This window comes from Balaenoptera physalus (genome assembly GCF_965194825.1).
Source record: "Balaenoptera physalus genome assembly, chromosome: 13".
In the NCBI taxonomy this organism is placed as follows: Eukaryota; Metazoa; Chordata; class Mammalia; order Artiodactyla; family Balaenopteridae; genus Balaenoptera; species Balaenoptera physalus.
In genome coordinates this window covers 88,724,464-88,749,265 of record NC_138892.1, presented here as the reverse complement: position 1 = coordinate 88,749,265, position 24,802 = coordinate 88,724,464, and the positions used below count along the sequence as shown (strand labels likewise).

Below are 24,802 nucleotides of genomic sequence, written 5' to 3'. Positions count from 1 at the left end.
ATTAAGCAAAAAGATTAAATGTTAGTAATAGCATTTTTACACAAAGAATTGTTACGCCTTCTCACCCTTTTCTAGGCTCTCTCCGTGCGCACACGGAAACACACACACACACACACACGCTCTCGCACACAACAATCAGGCATTGTTCTGAGGGAAGAAAAGCAACTTTGACAGATTGAAATATAGCAGAGGCCCCTTCAAGGAAACCTGTAAACAACTTGTCACTCACTCTGTCGGTCTCACTGTTAGCTCGCGCTTTCCACAAAGTGGTGCGAACGTCCTGGCAACCCAACCAAAGTTTCCTCAGCTCCAAACTCCATAAAACACGATGTGCGATGCGGAGGGGAATAGGTATCCACATACCAAAATAACGCACACTCCAGGGAACAAAACCCCAAACCAAACCAACAAATGAAAACAAAAAGATGGTCCTAACAAACTGTCCTGCTTGGGATTGCTGGGGAGGTCAGGGCGGGAAGCGCTCCCCTGGCTGGGGATCTCTTTAATTTCCTCTGCCCAGGCAGCCACAGATAACAAGGTGGACAAACTAGGGCTTTACGGCTCCTAAGCTGGCTGGCAAGGCACAGCCTCCATAGCAGTTCCAATTATCTAGATAAAAATCTGGCAGGCGAGGAAGGTAATCAGGTAATGTACCTTTGACATGAAATGACAGAGGCACATACACAAACACAGAGAGAGACACTTACACAGACACGCACGCAGAGATGGTGACTGCCCCGTGCACCGCAGCATCTGGTCAGGGAGTAAGCACACACTCACCAACACGAGATAGTGTGCGTTCTTCACACACACACACACACACACACTCTCACACTCACACACTCAGCCGCTCACACACGCTCTCCACTCCTACTGGGAGGGTTCATTCTGCACAAAAGGCTACATTACAGAGCCCGCCCCAATAAGGGAAAGAGAGAAAAAAAGCCTTCCATTGTTGAGAGGGCAGGTCAGTTGATTAGATTTTCTGTGGAGAATTCCACGAGGAAATTCCCTTCAAAGCCGAAGTGATTAACTGGGGGCTATTCTGGAAATGGAGCAGACAATGGCTCAATAGTCTGCACAGCCAATGTCCAGGCTGGCACTGAACTCACTTAAAAAAAAAAAAAATAAAAGCCAGACTCCCTGTTCTTTTCCACACGTTCCCCCCCAGCCCCCTCCGCTCCTTCCAACTTCCCCTCCCAATTCCTTTTATTTTGCAGCTGGACAACATTAAGGGCCTTTAAAACCACAAGGGTTGACCCCACAGCAGTTTGATTAGGTCCCACTTTTTTCTCCTGGCGACAGGCAGACAGTAAGTTTACTTTTTTAGACATACACAATGAGACACTACACACAAATTCCAAACAGCAAAATCAATTATTAACCTTATCATATTAATAAATTTATTCCTCATTCAAAGGTTATAACATTTTTGCCAAAGTTGATAATAACTTAATAATGAGATCCATCATTCACGGGGTATCCTAAAAATACATGTATATACACTACAAAATCAATGTGGAATAAGATTTAAGCATGTCACTATGGAGTTAAGACACTAACAGAACACAGAATTATGACCCACCCTGAAAAAAGCTGTTAACAAGGGATGTGGCAGAAATGACTTGATGCTGACATGATTTTCATTTTCAGCAGTTGGGGAAGGGGAAAGGATATTACTCACTATTCTTTCTTGTCATTAGCCTCAAATTATTTTTTATTATAGCAACAACCCATTCCTACATAGAAAGTGAGAAAATTGTTGCATTATTTTAAACATCTATTATTTCAGCACTTAAGGAGGCTAGAATCTAATATACTCTAATTGATAAAGTATACAAAAATAATTTTTTCCATTGTTAATGGTGGTTATGGGATTTAGGGAATGGTAGCTGCCTGGCTACATGCACTTTAAAAAATAGTTTTTAAAGAATTTCCTAATTAGGGAGTCTTGTTTCATCTTGTATCAATAAAGAAAAATGAAGAAGGAGGAAGGATAAGTTACAAGGAGCAACGGGAGCTGGAGTCAGGAAGAGGAGGAGGCGCGGCGAGGAGAGGATGCAGGGAGAACACAAGAAGGAGACAGAGTGGCAGCATAAAGATAGAAACAAAGATAATGGCCATAAGGCAGGATGCTGAGATCCGTATGGTCCCAGCTGCTATCTTGCTACAGCTACTACCTCTGGTTGTTTCTCTGAAACTCTAATCCAGAAGGTCACCAGAGCAGGTAAGAAAGAGAGTATGAGGGTTTGAGGCCAACTACAGTGTAAAGCAAAGATGCTCATATCACATTCATCCTTGTCTTTGGTTTTGTTTTTATAGATATTTACTATGTGCATGTGTAAGTACACACATGCCAAACAAACACAAAGGACGTATAGGAAAATGTTAAATGGTGTGGAAGTCAGTTTAAGAGCTTAACATATTTCTATAAACATTTCTGCAGCCATTCAAAACAAATTATTTCTTGCAAAATTATCCTTGAAGAAACTGAAATAGACTAGGAACTAGACAGAAAATTTGCCAGATATAATAATGATCATCCTAATAATGATAACTTGAACTAATGGAACTCCAAGCTCATAAAGAATTCTGTTCACATAGATTAGCTCACGGATCATATGCAGCATAGAAAAGTGTGTGGGTATATACAGCCCTAAGTTTCCCAGTGTTTAAACTTTGGCAAAAGGAATTTAAAGTCATACAACTGGTTAGTGGCCCATTTGTTACTTGAAGCCAAATCTTATTTCACTTCTGATACCATAATACAGAATAAAATAACACTCCAGAATTTATACTTCAACGAAAATCCCCAGATGGCACTCACTTTTTAAGTGATTTAAAAGGCTTTCAAGTAATTGTTAATGAATTTAAATTTGATATAATCTCATTGTCACTAAGTTAGTACTGTATTTGATGGCTGAATGAAATAAATAGTTTTAAATGTACCTTTCTAGGCTGTAAAAGTTTTCTTTCATTTGAATTCTACATTGCAAATTAACATTTTTGCAAGATTTTAGAAGTCAGCAAAAGAGAAGGCAGCTCCAAAATATTCTCTCAAATCCTGTCATTGATAATTTTATTAAATAATTGAATTGATCCAAGCAACCCAATGCTTAATAGTAAATTACCACTGTCTTCTTTTCATTTTACATTAAATGTTAAAATGTTTAAATATTAAATATGTGCTAATGACTAGCATATAATATGTGTTAAATAAATCTATATTCTTTATCAATTACCTGAAAAGTTCAAGATATTCAATTGGTTACATACCTGGTATTGTCTACATCAGAACTAACATCCCAATGTGATTTTGCTATACTATTATAAGTAGGTCTCCAGAAAGTTTCATATTGTATGTAGACTGAGATACACTTTATCATTCACTGAACATTTATTAAATGCTTAACAACATGTTAAGTACTGTGGCTTTAAAAGTAAAATTCAAGAAAAATTTCCAATAAATTTAATTTTAAAAATATATATGAGCAAAATTCAAATTAATTGTTTTATATGCAAGCCCTCTAAGGTAAATATGGTAAGAAAAGCTAAAACCAAAAGCAAATGCACTAAAAGCAATGACAAGAACTTACTGAACAATAATTAAATTGGTGGGAAATACAAAATGATCTACAAACAGAGATGTACAAATATAAATATATCTTCAGAGAGAACCAAAGCACAAACTACAACAGAAACCCCATAAAACATTTAATGAGTCTCTTTGACATTGCCACAGCAGTATTACGGAAAATGGGATGAACCTGAAAAAGTGTGCTTTTGAGCTCATGTTGTTTCCATGGTAGATATAAAAATGAGACTCACACAAACTAAGAAAATATAAGATATGCTAGTGAACACTGCTGGAGAACTCTCAAAGAGAATATCAGGAAACAAGTTATTTCCGAATTTAACCTCTTTCAGACACTGTTTCAAGCAAGTTTTTCTAATATTTCTCTTCTCAATAAAAGGAAGAATGTCCATTCCCCTATTTTTAAGATAGAATTGTTAAATATCTTCTATTTTAATAACTGAAACTGAAATATGTAGTCACAGGTACAGATAACACTTTAATATTTGATACACGTTCCTATAATCAAGCAATAGTTTATGGAATTTGGAAGGTTATTTTTGAGAAATGAAACTTTTAGTATTATAACCACAATGAATTTAATACCAGTGTCAGACAATACCAATATTATGTTGCTTTAACCTGACACAAGAAGGGTTAAGAAAATATTCACCTATTGGTTTTTTTTTCCCCTGCAGTTATTTGCTTTATCACAAAGTGTTAAAAAAGAACCCTCCCTCTCTCAAAAAAAAAAAGAACTTCCAACCAATGTACGTCTGTGAGCCATTCACCAAATGCCTGGTGAGCTCACCACTGACCTATCATGTGCAGCTTAAAACTTTGACTTAGAGTAGACTAAGTCATTGGACCTCTTTAGAAACATACCTAAGAAATTCAACAGCCTCTCTTCCTTTTAAAGACCTAAAATTCAATTCCCCATAATACACTTATGCAAGAGAATTGGCATATAATCCCACCCTCATAGTCTTCTGTATTGTCAGTTGGTTAGTTAGAATATACAGATGAATTGTCCTCAGATCACACTTTTGACCAACCAGTGCTCTTCAATAACACATCCTTTAAGAATGTGTTCACCTTAGAAACTCGTCTCATACTTGTCTCAAAGAGATGATGCCATTCCCAGTAATAGCTCCCACTGTTTGGTATCTTACTATTTATCTCCTTCAGAAGAATTTGAAGTTAATTTAAAAATGATAGCTTTTAGTGTTTGAGAACTTTGTACCAGTCACTGCGATGCACATAAAATAATCTCATTTAACATTCAAAACAACTATATGAGATATGTAGCTGTATCATCCCAACTACAAATGAGGGAACCAAGGCTTACAAAGAGAACTATTTGTCCGAGGTCCCAAAACTAACAAGTGAAGAAATGGGCAACACCAAAGTTATGACAACTTTCCTCCAAAGTTCTCAAAAGGCACCAAATGTTAATTTATCTCAAATATACCCTAACAGCTATTAAATATCAAGTGTACAGGAAAGTGCTTATAAGAATGTTTTAATGCTAAGAGAATGTTTAAACTTCAAAGTTAGGTTGAATGATGATTACCCCATCCTCACAAATAACTTGATATAAAAGATGATTTCTTTATACAACAATTAAAAACAGTTAAGAATAGTACCCTCATGCCATTTATGGTGATAATAAAGATCAGAATTAGTACACTCACCATAAAGTCTGGCTCTCTTTTTAAATATAATTTCTGAACATTCTCTTTCTAATATGATTACAATTTTGGGTATCCAAGGGAAAATATAGTAGTCCTCACTTTTCTTATTATACTGTACTTACCTTTCTTCTTGTGATAATGTGGGATGATAAAATGCCTCTGTGATGAGATGATGTGAGGTGAATGAGGTAGGCATTGTGACATAGCATTAAGCTACTATTGACCTTCTGATGATATGTCAAGAGGAGGATCAATGTGCTCTGGTGATCCTGGGTCATACAGTCATAACGATGTTAATAGATGGGGATCACAGGCAGAGCAAAGCCGGGTGGTGTGAGATTTCATCACGCTACTCAGAGTAGTCGCACAATTTAAAACTTACAAATTGTTTATTTCTGGAATTTTCTATTTAATATTTTCAGACCATGGTTGACCACCATGGGTAACCGAAACCACAGAAAGTGAAACTGCATATAAAGGAGGCCTATCTTCTGGTCGACATGTAAACTACTCTGCAGTAGTGAAATTTCTGTCTTACAGAAAGGATCATTTCAGGAAAAGATATCTATTAGGAAGATCAACCTAACTTACACTTTAATTTTTTTACTCGTTACACAATCACCTCTCCTTGTGATAAGTGGTGTTGCCTAACTGTCGTCAGTTCATGAGGTTAAAAAAGACATGAACCAATCACTCTGGTGGTAATAGTCAAGACTCCTACTGAGTAAAAAAATCCATATAACCCACGAGAAGAGAAGCCATTCGAATGGGACCATACCTTAAAAAAGTGTTCTTGACCACCAAACTTTCTGTTATGTATTTCTCAACCTGGAAAGAAATTCCAGGAACACACTACATTGAGGCAGCAGCAAAGTGAAAAGTAGCACCATAATATTGCTACAATGTGGCTTGAGTTCTTACTTATTAGATAATTTCTATAAAATATTTTAGTGTACATCTTTCAGGGAAGTTTTTCCACTGTAGTCATGGTATGTATTTCTTGATGTTAACTAACCAGAGCAGAAATAAGAGCGAAAACTGAGTAAAATATGAAAACATCTGAACACTTAGCTTCATTTTTAAGTTGATTTCACTTGTCTATTCTCTATATTTTTCTTTGACTGCATACTAAGTAAATGACAAATCTTATTCATGGTAAATTAAAATATTATCTATTAACAATGTTCAGCCTATTTATATCTAGAACACCACGGAGGAAAGAATCGTAGCTAAGCTGAAAGGAGGCTTGAGCTCTAAGTCTCTATTCCTTCCTTACTAGTGGTGTGGTGTTGTCTACAACTTTAACATCTCAGGGAAGATGATTTTTAAGGTCCCTCTTGACTCTCAAGTTCCTATTCTTTAATCTCTTCTTTGATAAATCAATTTATAATCTGCAAAGTAAAATTTCTTACCCTTCTCAGTTTTGTTCCAGTTATATGCCCTTTTAAAACTGTTTTAAGAACAGCCCTTGTACTTTATTTTAACCCTTTAAAGAATGCAATAACTCTACATTCACACATCAATATAAGATTGTGAAGAAAAGCATCTTTTATTAATTAAAGTTAGTTTGGCTAAATTCAATTAAATTAAAACGACCAGGAGAACTTAACTGGTCACAAAAAATGACCACACTTTCAAAAGAACTAATTTTATGACTAAATTCACCTATTTACGATTCTGAAAATTTTGTGCTTGAATTTTCAAGTCACAACTTTCATTTTTTCTGATAAGGACAATCACATTTATTGGCATTATCTAATTCAATGAGAGAATTAACAGCAGTTTATTACTATATTCAACACATCATATGCGTGTGATGGCAGTGACGGGCACTGTAGGGAGAAATAAATACAAGGGATTCTGCCTTTATCTGAAATTTCAAGACATCAAATGAGAAACTCAGAGACAAACTAAAAAGCTGAAATGGGAGAAATCCTGACAGGCAAATTATGTTCAAGAAAAACTAGTTTTTAAAATGAATGTTGTGGACACTGTGTAGAACTCCTGCCAAATACACAGCTTCTTTATTTTTCATGCTATTGTTAACAAAAATGACTTACTGCCATAATTTAGAAAATAATTCAGTCAGACTATGCCACAGGATTAAAATGCAAAAAAAAAAAAACCCCAGACATTATCAAAAGACTGTATTCATTCAATTACTCAGTAAGTATGTACAGAATGTTTAATTTACACTTGTATTGTAAAGCATCTATACATAGTAAAATTTTATTGTTTATAATGTATACTTTCATAAATGGAAAAAAGATAAATTGATATTTGTAAATTTCCCTAAAGTCGAAGAACTGTTTAGGTATCAAATGGTACGTTAGTATTTAAAAACACTTAAATGTTAATTAACTCTAAACAAATCATGGGTCTGTAATCTGAAACATTTATTTTTAAGTTTTGCTTAAAGTCAAAGCACAGACTAAAAGACTATAAGCATTTGTAAGATATGTCAGCATCATATGCACATCTTAAAAAAATAAAAATGCATGCCCTTCCTGGTTTGAGGACCAAACTTCAGATTTATTCAGCCTTTATAGGTGGACCATTATTCTTAATCTTAAAGAGCAAGTCAACTTAATAAGCACTGTTCTAGTATTGAGTGTGTTCCTTGAATTTTACTAGACATATTGAGGGGGAAAAAATGAATCAATACACATAATTTTTTTATGAGCATCTTTTCTGGCCAGAGCATGCTCATAAAAGGTGAGGACGCAAAGATAAACTTTTTTTTTTCAAGGAATTATGACCTAGGGCAAAATATGGACATCCTGTTCCAATAAAAATATTATCAAGTTCTTACTAACTAGAAATCTACGATTTTCACACAGGTTAATTCATTTAATTTTCAAAACAAATCTGGAATATACCAGTTACAAATATTAGTTCCACGTCACAGAAAAGGTAAGTGAAGTACAAGAACAAAAATTATCTAGCTTCGGATTACACAACTAGTAATAGGCAGAACCCCAGTTTGAACCCAAGTCTTCCAATTACCAACCTAGTGCCTGTTCCACTCTACAAGAAAGCTACTTCCAAAAGTTATCACAACGTAAGATTAAATGATAAAAGTATTATTTAGTGAAACAAAATTATGTGGGATTTTAAGTAACAAGTGACTTTAAAATAACTATTTTCTGAGGCTTCCCTGGTGGTGCAGTGGTTGAGAATCTGCCTGCTAATGCAGGGGACACTATTTTCTGAAGTTCAATAATTTTAGTATTAGTTTGTTGGAGTTAATAAAATATAGATTAGAGAATCAATTGAAAACCCCAGAAGCACTATGAGAATTCAGAATTACAGTGGGGAACAAAAGCAGTATAAAGAAATCAATAGCTTTTGTATATATAGGATGACCCCCAGTTATCAAAAGATAATGGGAAAAAAGACCCCATCAGCATTACTAACACGAAAGATAAAATATCTAAGAATAAAATCATTCACATAAAGACCTATTTGAACAAAGCTTAGTTATCAAAAGATAGTGGGAAAAAAGACCCCATCAGCATTAGTAACACAAAAGATAAAATATCTAAGAATAAGATCATTCACATAAAGACCTATTTGAAGAAAGCTTTAACACAATATGGAAAGATATACCATGTTCCTGGATAGGTAGCATCAATATCATTTCTTTCTAAATGACAGTATAAATTTAATAAGTTCAAATTAAAATACCAGCATATGCTTAAAACACTACACAAACTAATTCAAAAGTTTGCCTGAAAAAATAAATAAGAAAAATCATTTTAAAAATCTGAAAAAGAATAAGGGCTCAGGTAACCAGATATTAAAATATAATATAGAGTCTCAATGATTAAAACAATGTATATTGAATGGATTGAAAAGCCAAAGGAATAGAAAAGAAAGTACAGAAAATACCCAAACACAGAAGAAAAATTCAGTATATTCTATCTAGTGAATGATATAGGTGGCTTTCAACAAATGCTCAACAATTACCTCATGACAAAGGCAAACAGGAATATAAATTCCAAATGGATAAAGATTTAGATGTAAAGAATAAAACCATAAATCCACCAGAAGAGAATATGAGCAATCTGCAATATAATCTTGGAGTAGTCTTACTGTTTTGGAAAAACAGTATACGCAACCCATATCAAAGGAATGCGATAGCCTCCATAATATGTAAAGAGCTCTTTGAAATCAATGAGAAAAAGGTTAACAATCCAATAGTAAAACAGACAAATAATATAACTTATTCAAAGAAAAGGAAATAGAAGTGGTTCTTAAACAAAGGAAAGATGCTAACATCCTTTAACTTAAGTGCAATTTACAACTACAAGGTGACTACTATTTTTTTTAACCTATCAGTTTGGCAAAAAATGAAAATTTTAACATTTTGTTAGGCTGTATTATTCATTCATAAATAATTTGTCCCCCTTGCTAAACTTCCCTACAGTGGATTTTACTTCCTACTCCACTACTTTGCCTTAGACACGTTACTTGCTTTGGCCGATGGAATATGGAGCTTTCTCTGTGAATGTCTGATTTGGCTCAGCTACCTTATCTTGTTTCTGCCTTCCACCATGAAAATAGCATATCTCAGATAGGTGCCAGTCCATCAGCCTGGGTCTTAGAATGAGAAGAGACATGGAGTCAAATGGACCCCAACTCAGTCCAATCAGGCCAACACACAGCTGACCCACAGAGACCTCATGTTACACATGCAGAAAAAAAAATTTTTTTTAACTGTAATCCATGGACAGAGTACGGTTGTTTGTTAACACAGCAAAAGCTTACTAGCACTTATAGTCTGTTTATGACTTATGGAAACACATGTTCTTGTATATTACTAGTAGAAATGTATGTCAATATAACCCTTCTGGACAGCAACTTGGAAACACCTACAAAATTTACAAATGCAATTCCACTTCTGGGAATTTATTAGATATACTTTCAAATGGGCAGAATGTTACATATTCAAAGTTTGTCACTGTGGAACAGCATGTAATAGCACAGAATTGTTAACAATCCAAAGGTCATTAATCAGGGAAACAACAAAGCAATGGTATACTATAAAGCTATTAATAAAAGAAAAAAGAATGTAACTCTGCACTGATATAAAAACATCTTCAATATAATAATTGCTGATATATATATATAAAGTTAAAGAAGCAAGGTACATATCTAAGAACTGAGTACAATGTGCTACAAAATGTGTGAAAATAAGACATCAAGTTTCTTTTTGCTTATATGTATATAAGAAAACCTTGGAAGGATATACAACAAAATGAAACAAAATGGTTATAATTGTGGGGACAGGGGGAAGTCAGAACTGGACAAATGGAAGATAGTTATGAGATTAAAACCTTTCTGCTGTATGCTTTTTAAAGCTTTTTATACTTTTTCTTTATTTTGAATGTGAATCCATTATGTTTTCAAAAAAAGTTAAACATACATAAATTAAATTAGTTAAATACACATCTAATTAAACTAAAAACTCTCCCATGGCTGCTCATCAACGATACACAAGATTTCTCAAATTCGTATCAGCAGACCCCACACATCTTATTCTTAGAGACTTGTAATTAATATGTAATTTTTGTTATTAAAAAGCATTTTACCTGCTAAAAAGACTAAAAATCTCATTTTTAAAAATAATCCTCAGGCTTCCCTCCTGGCACAGTGGTTAAGAATCAGCCTGCCGGGCTTCCCTGGTGGCACAGTGGTTGAGAATCTGCCTGCCAATGCAGGGGACACGGGTTCGAGCCCTGGTCTGGGAAGATCCCACATGCCGCGGAGCAACTAGGCCCGTGAGCCACAACTACTGAGCCTGCGCGTCTGGAGCCTGTGCTCCACAACAAGAGAGGCCACGACAGTGAGAGGCCCGTGCACCGCGATGAAGAGCGGCCCCCACTTGCCGCAACTAGACAAAGCCCTCGCACAGAAACGAAGACCCAACACAGCCAAAAATAAATTAATTAATTAATTAAAAAAAAAAAAAGTAGATTTCTCTAAGTCATAATACAAAAAAAAAAAAAAAGAATCAGCCTGCCAATGCAGGGGACACAGGTTCGAGGCCTGGTCTGGGACGATCCCACATGCCGCGGAGCAACTAAGCCCGTGTGCCACAAGCTACTGAGCCTGCGCTCTAGAGCCCGTGAGCTACAACTACTGAGCCCACGTGCCACAACTACTGAAGCCCGCGTGCCTAGAGCCCGTGCTCTGCAACAAGAGAAGCCACCCAATGAGAAGCCCGCGCACCGCAACGAAGAGTAGACCCTGCTCACCGCAGCTAAAGAAAGCCAGTGTGCAGCAACGAAGACCCAATGCAGACAAAAGTAAATAAATAAATAATAGTCCTCAATTTAATATTTTCATAGAACATGATTTTAGTTTCGGATATAAATGTTTCTTTAACTGAAATTCAAAGACCCCAGTGAATATATCCTTGGGGGTATATAATATTTTTCTTTAACAGAGGCTTGTATATAGTTAGAAGAGTTTGAGATATGATAGCCTAATTATAAATAAAAGTCCTTAACATGTCACATTTGACTTCCAATGCTCTGTCACGGTCTTTTTACCCAACCAAATCTCTCCTACATGCCATGAACTTCATGCTCCTGCTGTACCAGGCTGGTAAAGTTGCTGGCAAACAGCCTGTTGCTTCTTCCTTCAATGCTTTTGTGTGAAATATGCATTCCTCCTGGAATATCTTCCACACTCCCTTACCCCATTTTATCATGCTAATTGCTACTCATCCTTTAAGATTTGTTGAAGCTGCAGACTCCATTGGAATCCCATGTTGATCCCTTACCTGTTATCCTTCTTGGGACTCCCATAACAGGTAGAACGTAAGTTCCCACTACTTAGCTCTAAGCTCTAAAAAGATGGATGCTCTGTCTTATTCATTATTGTATCTTCCAGACTATTTCAATGTTCTGTAATACCCATGGCATGCTCTATCTGAAGAAAAAGATCAGGAGACTTCAGGACCCTACGTCTGTGTGTCCTGGTATCAGGCCATTGCACAACCTGTTTCCCAAGGCCAGGACACGCTCCTCATCACCACCTTTACACCACGATTAAGTATTACCTCCACAAAGAAGCCTTCCCTAGGCTAGGATTGAAGTGTAAGAAACAACATGGGGTGGAAGGTCAAAGTCCATGGACAACTGTGGTGGTATTAACAGAAGTTTGGAAGTTGGGGTTTTTTGTGGGAAAAGTGATGCTACATTGAATTTGACATAATGGCAGAACTTCTGAGTAAAGGTTTCTAACTTAGAGATGGAAATATTACACTGAAGTGTGTAAAGTATCATAGTAAAAGTAGATTTTATTTCATAAGTATGAAAGCCTGTTTAATAAGGTGAGTAAAGTACTAAACTAGAAAAAATAAAGTTTCAAGAAAGGACAAACATAATGACAATTTTTTAAAAAGAGGCCTATTTTAAAAACCATTGATTCTGGCAATTTAGTCAGTAACTGGTGAGAGATGCTCTTGAAATACCGAAAGAAAAGAGTTCATCTCTGATGAAATGAAACCATAAATTCCATAGCCTTCCTCCACCTCTCTGCAAACACACACACCCCCCCCACACACACACATGCATGCACACACACACACAACTATTTTATTCCCTTCCATAAAAAAGACTCTACAAACAACACAGGGTCTCCATATTAAAAATTACATTAGAAACAGAAAAGCATCAACTGAAGGCATACTCTAGGAAAACTATACCAGGGAGAGAAGAAAATGTAGAAAATTTAAAATGTCTAAAGTTTTGAGGAAAAAATAATGGACTTCTTTATTAATTTCTTAATGGTAATAATCCCTGTCAAATACAACTACCATTACATTTTTCCAGGAGTCCAGATGCTATTTTGGCAATTAGGCAGTCACTGCCATTTTGATTGCATTTAAAATGATCAAGTATGCAATTGCCCACTGTTGTCCTTTTCTTCCAGTACAAAGATTTAAATCTTATTTTTGATCTAAAAATATTCCATTTATATCTCTTTGTTGATAGATTTTCCTGTTGCTTTATTTCAAGGTCCTGTACAAATCATTAGTGACATTATGCCAAAGGCTGAACATCGTAAGCAACCTGAACAGTTTGATTCACCTAAAAAGCAACGCACAATTCACTGAAAGAAAATGCAATAATGATCCCATCCAACTAAAACTGTTAAATTAAATGGAGAGAATCTAATGATTTCCCCTATCATTCTGATATTCTGGAAACATGGCAGGGGAATGATAAATACCAACACATATGTTGAAGATGCCCACTCTTTTTTAGCTTAAGGAAAGCAAGTGAATTCTTTTAAAGAAACTTCCCTGTTACATAAAGAACATTCAAATGGATGCATCTAAGTGCAAAAAAGGGGCAAATAACCTCCTAAATTAATACATACTTAAACAAATTCTTAAGCCAATTAAACAAATAGAAAGCTATCCAATTAAGATATTGAGGAAGCACAGGAGAAAGCAGGAACTGCTGCCTGAACATAAGACCAGTTATGAAAAACACAAATGAGAAATCACATTCTATTAGTTCAAAACAATAAATTTATCTCATTTCTACCTTTCTATAATTTCTGTCAAATACATATGATCATGCTTTTCTGTCACATATATGCAATTCTGTCTACATACCTACAGTTAAAGAAATTACAAAAGCAGATGCAGAATTCAAGGAACTGTCTTTGATTCCTGAATCTGACATATCCATAGAAGAGCAAAATTCAGTGTCAGGGAAACCCAGACTGGTTAATTTAATGGCCTGACCTTAGAGAGCTTTCAGAGATATGTTTAACAGGATTAAACAACTGACTATATCCTAAGTCCAGCATGCACACATGCATGAATGAGTGAAGTACAAAAAGTTGAAAGACTACAAATTTTATCCCATTCATAATTTCTGCATTTGAAGTGTATAATATTTAAATATGCATTCTGTAAATAAAACTAGGCTGCTAATAAACTAGTTATGACTGATTAATTAAAATATAAAGCAGTAATCTTCAAACTTTTTAGACTTGGAACACTTTCTCAAAAACAATCCCCCCCAAACCCCCAAAACTTAGGGAGAACAGAAATATTAGAGAATAAGAGTGATTTTGTATGGCAGAGGCTGCAGCAGAGTTGGGATGGAAGAGAATTCCACTAAACCTTAGAAAAGTTAGAAAAGCATCCCATCAAAAATAATTCTAAATGTCTGCAGAAGCAAATTAAGATATATTAGGGGAGGGAGATAAATATTAGAATACTAAAAGGATTTAAACTAGGTACTTATAAACATTTTATAACACGTATCCCATGTTATTTTATCACAAGTTTGCTCTTTTTCCCTCCATCTTATTTTTTCACTATCCTCAAACACTACACAACTATAATTGTCATATTTCCCACAATTCACATGTATTCCTCAGAAACACTCCTTCACTATATCCCCTTTATTTACTTTGCAACCAATCCTGGGGCAGAAAAGACATACCTAAGTTACTAAGTATTTTATGTTTCTTTGAAAGATACATAGCTGTCCTGTTAGCACAGAGGTTCCATTACAGGATGTCCTGAAGAATACAACATGTCCACATCTCCCTCTAGGCCAATCTTGAAAAGGAAGCTAACATAATGTACTCCTACGGAAGACTGTTCATTGTTTGAATGTGTAAAGTCCAGCATAACAATGGGTAATTCCCTAAGTGTTCGCCATATACTTTATTACTCCTTGATATACGTTTATCACATATATACGTAAAACTTAATACATTCTTACATACATATATGTAATATACCAGCTAACCCAACACAACCATTTACCTTAGTGTTTTTCAAACACTTCAAGTAACTCAAATAGGGCAATAAAGGCTTTGACTATTTTAAATGTAAATGTATTCTCGGTCATATAAATACACATATACAGGCATCAGTATATCTACAAAATCAAATTTACATGTTTCCAGTAAGTTCTGGCCCACCTTGATAAACGAATCTTTGACAGTGACCCGTGATATCAGAAAGCTGGCAGGCGGCGCTTGCAAAGAACTAAACTTGGAGAATCAGCAGGCCAGGACCAAGGCAAGGGTCGGGGGTGGCAGGTTCCTGGCAGCCCCTGCGCGGGCAGGGCACGAAGGGAACGTGCCTGGCGTGCGCGATGACGTCAGCAACGTGCCCTGTGCAGATACCGTCTGCCGCGGCAGGATTATCTCCGTGGCAGCGCAGTCAGCTCACTGCCCTTCTCGTGGGGGCCGGTGCAACTTGTCCATATCCAGTGTCTAGAACAGGTGGTCAGTGGCATGGGCAGTGCCCCATCAGTCTCAGGTGGCCTGCACTACCATGTTTGAGGGGACGACCTAACTGCCTATCAACTTGTCCTTTGGTTTTACCGACGATTTACCCGATTTGGTTTTACGGGTTTAGCACTGGCAGCCAGAGCGTGTTGGACCATTGTCGGGTCCTGCCTCAAAAACACTAGCCACCGCGGCCAGGTGGTGGTGGTGGGGACCTCAGGCACGAAGACCAGAAGTAAAGCGCCCCAGCACTGGACAACTTCCTGGACAAACTGTGGACGGACCCTCCGCATAGGGGCTTACACCCCCCTTGTGGTTCTCTGAGTGTTTAACAACCATGACCATTAGGCAGACGTGCATACCAAAGTAACCTATGTTTTTGCATTCTTACAATTGGCTTTGTAGCACCTGGAGACCAACTATCAGACCACAGTAGTATTCTGCCTTGTAAGTTTTGTGTTGTCTAGTACTTGATGCAGATTATTTCATTATTGCTTCAAGATTTCAAAGAAGCAGTAGAAATGTCCTTTTGCATATTCAGTCTTCCGGGTTAAGTGTGGGGTAAGAAGGGATGAGAATCCAACACTTTTTTTCCCTCTCCTCCCTTACATTTCTTCCTCCCCATTCACAAGGAAACCCAATATCCCCCCTCTTCCGCCCCCCAAAAAAGCGAGTGAACACATTAAGAGGTTTGCTTGGGTAAACGGCCTGTACTGGACTTTTTTCCTTCGAGACAAGGGAAAGGAACAAGTTTGTTTCTATTTTGGCAGAAACTGAAAGGAAATTTTGTGCAGTGTCTGTCATAAAAAGCTAAGTAATATGTTTTATATTTCAATATATTGTATATATTGAAAATAAACATGATGTAAACAAAATATTTTATTTGACGAGAAGATTACAGAAATGCAATGAAGAAGAATATATTGAACTGTCCAGTAAAGTTAATGAAATCTTATTACTGTAATTAGCAAATAGGCCAGTTTCTAAACAATTTATGTACATGATAGCCAGGCAAATTTTTATGTAATATGCATACTGAGTACATAGTTATCTATAATAGAAATGTATTGATTGGGTTATATACCCCCCAAAAAAAACTCTCAGAAGCAATATAATATAGTGAATAAACACAAACATGTATTATGTGAATTCAGAGAACCTAGGTTCAAGTCATAATTCTGCCCTCATAGCTCTCTGATCCTCAGTTGCCTCACTTGTAACTTGGGGACGATAACAATACCTATCTAGCAAAGATGTTTTAAATATTTAATATTACAATATACATGAAAAAATGCTTTGTACACTGTGAAATGCAATATAAGTGTTAGCAGTTATTTCAGCCAATGAGGTATTGTTTATAAACTTAGAAAAGTAACTCCAGTGCACAAAATAAGTCATACAAATTCCTATGTAAAATGATCCCTTTCAATAATACTACTCTTCATACCAGTGATTACATTTTCCTCTTGAGTGAATGATGCTGAAAAGAGCAATAAGATGGTTTTCTAGTAGCTGTATGTTTAACCCACAGTCAATTATTTTCAGATTGTTTATGTTGCACACAATGCGTACCATAAGAAAGGAAACAAAAACATTAAGATTCTGGAAATGAGCTTTTAAATGTTAAGATTATTTAAGCATTTCATTTATTATACGACTTATATGATGTATAGCATAAGCATGCATACACAGTAAGGAAATGAATTTTAGAAGTCGACACTAGGTGGGTCCATAGTAATGAACTGAACATTTTAAATTGAAATGTGAGAAATATCTGTGTTTAAAATAGATGGATTACAGCTCAAAAAAAGCCAGTTGAAACACAGCAATTTGAAAAGCTCAATTGGTATTTTTAAAAGGTAAATATACATAAATAGGAAATATAAAAAGTAACTAAATATACAAGTTAGTCTAAATTATTTTTTAATTTAGTGATTTAGTATCTGCCAAAACAGTTTCTTTTCATAAAAGTATACAGACAATATGCAACATGGAGTAGAAATAGGAAGGTAATGTAGGGTCTATAAGTTATCTAGAATAATATTTCCCCCAATAAATGTCTTTTCTGATTAAAAACAATAATTTAAAAAATATCCTTATAAATTCAAAATAATTTTAAGCCAACGTCTATAACAAAAACACTGCATTTTATCTCTGCAATAAAACATGGCAGGATAGTAGGAAACATGTAAAACAATATTTGGTTATAAGAGAATGGGAAACTGGAAAGACTTTCAAACCAAGTATAATAATAAGAAATTAAAATGATTATTTACGATAAACAGACCTTAATTTTCCTGTCATTATACTCTGATTGGCCTGGCTTTGGGGTTTCCATCTAAAATTTTTTTGAAGATTATAAAGTTTAGTTTTGTGGCTGAGAAGATCCCTATAATATCATGGATATTATAATATCCAGATCAAGGATAATCATTGCTTACATTTAGTAGGTGCTTACTAAGTAGCAACGCACTGTCATAAACACGCTTCAACCAATGCTTTCAGGTAGGCACCCTTGTTAGTATCATCCCCATTGGGTACAAAACCAGAGATATTAAATAATTTTCCAATGGTCAAACAAATAGTAGATGGCAGAACATGGATTCCACATGCCTCCCTAGTACTGGTTCTTCAACCCTTTTCAGATAAACTTCCTCAAAATGGTGTCTACTCTTGCTGTTACCATTTAACAACCTCACATTCACTTCTCAAGGAAACACAGTATAGCTTTCACCCACACACAGCACTACCAAAACTACTATTTCTAAGATTGACAATGACCTCCATATTACTAAACCTAGTGGAAACTTCAATTCTTATACTACCTGACCTTGGCCAAGCCTTCCTTTCCTCAACATTGTCTTCTCATTATTTCCATTACAGCAGAGCCCCTGTTTTTCATCATTCTTCTCTGTCTGCCCCTTCTTGGACTTCTCTGAGTGTTGTTCCTTCTATGCTCAACATTTGAATGTTGTGGCTGCTTGGTTTGAGCATCAATTCTCACTCTTCTCTCTCCCACTGGACAATTTCATTTAATCTCTCAATTTTGGTAACATCTAAATGTCAAGACTCCAAAATAATATTTCTATCTCAGACCCCTCTTCTAATTTTAGATCTCCACTTGGATGTTTTATAGGCATCTCAAACTCAACATGTCCCGAAAGTAAACTCATCACCTCTCTACTATCCACCTCTCTACCATCCACTCCATTCTATCATGATAAATGGAGTCAACATCCACCCAATTGCTTGGGCCCAAAACCCCAGGATTCAGTTATTCTTGACACTTTCCTCTCCCTCAGGCTCCCAAATCTGTTTTGTCTCAAAGTCCTTCTAGTTCTGTGTCCTAAATGTATCTTGAATCATTTCATTGTCTCTAATGTCATTGTGACCACAATAGTCCAAAGCATATCATCTCCAGCTAAAGTACTACAACTTCTTCTCAGGCTGTCTCTACACGCTCTCGTTCCCACCAGTCCATTTCGTCCCCAACACAATACTCAGACTGACGTTCTTCAAACAAAAATCATTTCTCCTGCTTAAGGTCCTTCAGTCTTCACATTTTCACTTAGAATAAAATCCATCACCCTTACTGTGGCCTACACAACACCTCTTTAGTGCTACCAAGCTCCAGTCACAGCAGTTTTAGCTCCATTATCAGGATGTACCAAGTCATCTCTGAACTAAGGCTTCTCTCCTCTACTATTTTCTTCGTTTGTAATAATGTTTATCCAAATTTTTATTTGGCTAATGTCTACTTTATTTCAATTTAAATTCGACTTGTTCGGTGTAACTTTTCTTTAGCTCCAGGCTAACCTAGCTCAGCCTAGTTTTCATTATTGGAGCATCAATTGTTGATACTCCACTTGTCAACAAAGTGATAGCTTCACAGGGTAAAAAACTTCAAAAGGTATGAAACGGTACTCCAGCTAGAGTCAGGCATTATTTTAAAGATGGCAGGGTATGGTTCCAGGTTTCATTCTTTTGGTTTATTATCAAAACAGCAAACAAATAGTACAAATATTTTACCTGAGCTCAAGGAAACAAGCATGAAGACAAAGCTCCACAATGACTTTCTAACAAGCAGGACTCGGAAGTTCTGTTATCGACAGTCCTCTCCCCCAGCTAAGTGACTCATTCACCAAGTTGGAGAAACCCAGAAACCTTTCACTTCCTAATAGCACATCAGCATGCATGAGTGCACCGTTAAGGTATAACACATTCTTGCTGGGCAACAGTTAATCACAGCAGCATTCTATTTAATACTGTGACATTAAGTAGTATGGCCTATCCCACAGCCTATCATATGAACAGAAAAGTAATGACTCCCTTCCTCCTAACAAAAAACCACAGACTTTCAGCTTTTTAGCAACTTTATTGAGATATAATTCACACACCATGCAGTTCACCCATTTAAAGTTCACTCTTCAATGGTTTCTGGGATATTGCATTATTATTTTTTTAAGTATGGAGATAAATACATATGTAAAAATATTTACGATTTTAAGTGTACAATTCAGTGGTATTAATGACATTCACAATGTTGTGCATCTATCGCCACTATCTATTTCCAAAATGTTTTCATCACCCCAAACAGAAACTCTGTATTCCCCATCTTCCTTTCCACTCCACCCTCTGGTAACCTCTTATCTACTTTCTGTCTCTATGAATTTGCCTGTTATACATATTTAATGTAAGTGGAATCACATAATATTTATTCCTTTATGTCTGGCTTATTTCACTTAGCATGATGTTTTCAAGGCTCATACATATTGTAGCATGTATCATTTCTTTTCTAGGTAACAATATTCTATGATATGAATATACCACATTTGCTTATCCTTTCATCTGTTAACGGATATGTAGGTTGTTTCCACATAGTGCCTATTGTGATAGTGCTACAATGAACACTGATATACAAGTCTCTGTTTGACTCTCTCTTTTCAATTCCTTTGGATACATAACACAGAACAGAATTGCTGGATCATATGATAACTCTGTCTAGCTTTTGAGGAACCACCAAACTCTTTTATATAGCATTCCCACAAGCAACATTAAGAGGGTTCCAATTTCTCCATATCCTTGCCATTTAATATTTTCCATTTTTTTCTGTTTGTGTGTTTTGTTTTTTCCTATAGCCATCCTCGTAGGTATGTCAGCTGACTTACTTTTGTACAACTAATGCAAATTTATCCAGGGAGATTACCATCATAATTACCACTACTGCTTCTTCTACAGTGGAGAGATTTAGATTTAAATAAATATAAATGTGGGGCTTCCCTGGTGGTGCAGTGGTTAGGAATCCGCCTGCCAATGCAGGGGACACGGGTTCGAGCCCTGGTCCGGGAAGATCCCACATGCTGCAGAGCAACTAAGCCCTTGCGCCACAACTACTGAAGCCCGCGTGCCTAGAGCCCGTGCTCCGCAGCAGGAGAAGCCACCACAATGAGAAGCCAGTGCCCCACAACGAAGAGTAGCACCCGCTCGCCACTACTGGAGAAAGCCCACATGCAGCAACGAAGACCCAATGCAGCCAAAAATAAATAAATTAAATAAATAAATTTTAAAAAAATAAATTAAATGTGTAAACTATACAATTGATTCACAGATGGCAAAGCTGTGTAGAATTTTTTTCACATATTCCCAAGTCTAGGGAAAAAAATGTAATCAATTGAATGTCTTTTCAATAATTCTCATATTTTGGAGAAAGTACTGGAATTGCTGTTAAATCAGTTACCTTTCCCAAGTCTGTTAATTATTTTGCCAGTCAAGAGATTTGGGGAGGAGTAAAAACATAGATTGAGAACTACTTAATGCTAAATACTGTGCAAGCACTTTAAACACACCATATTATATATTCCTCAGAATAGATAATAATAGGTAGTTATTATTTTTCCATTTTATAGATAAAAAAATGAAGCTCTAAGAGAACCATATTTACAAAAGGAGCAGAATTAAAATAACAGTGGTTCTCAAAATTTTACTAGATATTCATTTCTGCGTTCAATGAATGTGAATTCGGGAGTCAATAAAATCTTGCATACCATCACCAAATATAAAATATAAAAATTATACTGCTTTGGTTAAAGGATGGGGAAAGGCCAGGAGATGTACCCTGACACCTTGTACACCAAGGCTGCCCATCTATCTGCAGTCAGACATTAAAAAAAAAAAAAGAGTAGATGATACCAGTGTTCTTTAAGCTATAATGTCAGTTGAGTATTTTTATTTAGGAGTCAGAGACAGAGCATAGACAAGTCAGGGTAATACAGATTACAAACCTAAAAAGTTGGGATACTAATAAACATATCCTGGAAAGAGTCCTAAAATGTTTTTCTATTTTTTAAAAATTTTATGCCTTGGCTGCAGTTGTTGACAATAACATTGTTTATCTTAGTGATGCAAAGAAAACTCTACACTCTTATTCCAAATCAAAGGTAAAAAAATCACCTAGACATGATCTAATATTAAAAGATAAAGGGATTACGGGGAGAAGAATCATCATAGATAGATGAATTCATAATCAGCCTATCTTTTCTTTTCAACATCTTAGATTGTGATCTTCCTATAAACAATTAGGTCCATGCTTTAGTTCTCTGAAACCACTAGGTTCTGAACAAGAATTACAGGAAGATACTATGGGAAGAGAATGAATCATTTTGCAAGAAAATGAAACAGAAAAGTAATTTGTGGAATCATAATTTTAAAATGAATGGATTGACACAGAAAAGGAAAAACAAATGATTAAGGACGCAGTTTTAGCGACAGGAAAATAAAGGGAGACTCAGAGAAAAAATAGAAGAATTGGAAAATTTGAAACGTATTATATGAAAAGATAAAAACATTAAGGAAGAGAATCTTCCAGATATGTTTGGGAAGAAAAATCCATAAAAGCAGGTTGACAAAAAGGAGCTAAAATATCAATCTAAAAGTAAATCATTTCTATTTGAAGATAAGGTAAAATAAATCACTTTTATTTCATTATACATCTGCCTAGCAGTAAATTTGTCAGTTACAAGAAAAAAGTAAATTAATTTCCATTAGTCTTTTTTACTTATATCTAGGCATTCTAGACTCCTAATCACTAGAAGTAGAAATATAGCAATGGAAAATGTTCAAATACTTTATTTAAATAAAAGTAGATTTGCAAAACTCTCGAAATACTATATAGATAGCCAGTGAAAGAGCACCATCTAAATCTTCCTTTACCGGTTTCTTTTCCCATTGACAACTCAGGACAATAACAAGAAAGCCAAACCAGACCCTAATTCTTAAGATGGATTTGATGTACTTCTTTAAAAAATAAAACACGAAAGACCAAATACCAATACCAAGTTCATTGTTTAGGGTCCTATTTATTCTTCATGTATCCAAATCTAACTTTTTTTTTTGATGATTTATGTTTGTTGGTTGATTGGTTGCTCTGAAGTGTGGTTTGTTTTGCTTTATTAGAGTCATTAGTGCCCTGCTATGAATCATTTCTTTGTGTTACAGAAACTGTGGAATGTGATATGTTTCCTTCTAGTGAGGCAGTGTGATGTCAAGACTAAGACCATGCGTTGTAAAGAGCCCAACTGTCTAGGTTCACATCCTGTCTCTATTACTCAAAGTTACTCTCTGTGCCTCAATTTTCCCATCTGTTAAGTGAGACTGATAATAATAATACTTACCTGATAGGGCTATGGTAAGGAATAAATTAATGAATATGCATAACATAAGTGCCTTGTGCATAACAAGCACTAAGTTTGGCTATTAAGACCAGAAAGGATGTCAAAAGTTTTATACTCTGAGATTTGTATTTAATCCATCATATTACTTAACCTGAGAAAAAGTTATTCTTCTCAACTTACTTGTAAGCAAAATTATGATGGGTAAATTAGAATTAGCATATTCTTTTCAGCTATAGACATCAGTCTCAACTATAGTTAACATAACTCATTTTAACTATGAAGCATACCAATGAGTAAAAAAGAGACGTATTTTTACATAATGTAAATTTATAAATTTAAAAGACAAAGCAATTTTTCATTGATTCTCTTGACACAACTGATTTTATTTTTATTTATTTATTTTTTTAACATCTTTATTGGAGTATAATTGCTTTAAAATGGTGTGTTAGTTTCTGCTGTATAACAAAGTGAATCAGCTATACATATACATACATCCCGATATCCCCTCCCTCTTGAATCTCCCTCCCACCCTCCCTATCCCACCCCTCTAGGTGGTCACAAACCACCGAGCTGATCTCCCTGTGCTATGCAGTTGCTTCCCACTAGCTATCTATTTTACATTTGGTAGTGTATATATGTCCATGCCACTCTCTCACTTCGTCCCAGCTTACCCTTCCCCCACCCCATGTCCACAAGTCCATTCTCTACATTTACGTCTTTATTCCTGTCCTGCCCCTAGGTTCTTCAGAACCATTATTATTATTATTATTTTTAGATTCCATATCTATGTGTTAGCATACGGTGTTTGTTTTTCTCTTTCTGACTTACTTCACTCTGTATGACAGACTCTAGGTCCATCCACCTCACTATAAATAACTCAATTTCGTTTCTTTTTATGGCTGAGTAATATTCCATTGTATATATGTGCCACATCTTCTTTATCCATTCATCTGTCGATGGACACTTAGGTTGCTTCCATGTCCTGGCTATTGTAAATAGAGCTGCAATGAACATTGTGGTATATGACTCTTTTTGAATTATGGTTTTCTCAAGGTATATGCCCAGTAGTGGGATTGCTGGGTCGTATGGTAGTTCTAGTTTTAGTTTTTTGAGGAACCTCCATACTGTTCACCATAGTAGTTGTATCAATTTACATTCCCACCAACAGTGCAAGAGGGTTCCCTTTTCTCCACACCCTCTCCAGCATTTACTGTGTGTAGATATTTTGATGATGGCCATTCTGACTGGTGTGAGGTGATACCTTATTGTAGTTTTGATTTGCATTTCTCTAATGATTAGTGATGTTGAGCATCCTTTCATGTGTTTGTTGGCAATCTGTATATCTTCTTTAGAGAAATGTCTATTTAGGTCTTCTGCCCGTTTTTGGATTGGGTTGTTTGTTTTTTTGATATTGAGCTGCTTGTATATCTTGGAGATTAATCCTTTGTCAGTTGCTTCATTTGCAAATATTTTCTCCCATTCTGAGGGTTGTCTTTTCGTCTTGTTTATGGTTTCCTTTGCTGTGCAAAAGCTTTTAAGTTTCATTAGGTCCCATTTGTTTATTTTTGTTTTTATTTCCATTTCTCTAG

At 35.8% G+C, this 24,802-nt stretch overlaps 1 protein-coding gene across 3 annotated transcripts in view; it reads right to left on the bottom strand.

The window, feature by feature from the left end:
* The window catches only part of SOX5 (SRY-box transcription factor 5), a 990,465-nt gene that overhangs the window by 392,300 nt on the left and 573,363 nt on the right, over positions 1–24,802 (bottom strand). For 2 of the 3 annotated variants that reach the window (XM_082419736.1, XM_082419738.1), the window contains exon 1: positions 708–23,721. The exons of the other annotated variant lie outside the window; for it this stretch is intronic. The gene's annotated coding sequence lies outside the window, so the exon portion shown is untranslated. Of the gene's footprint in view, positions 1–707; positions 23,722–24,802 lie in introns of those variants that run through there. 3 annotated transcript variants of the gene reach the window in all.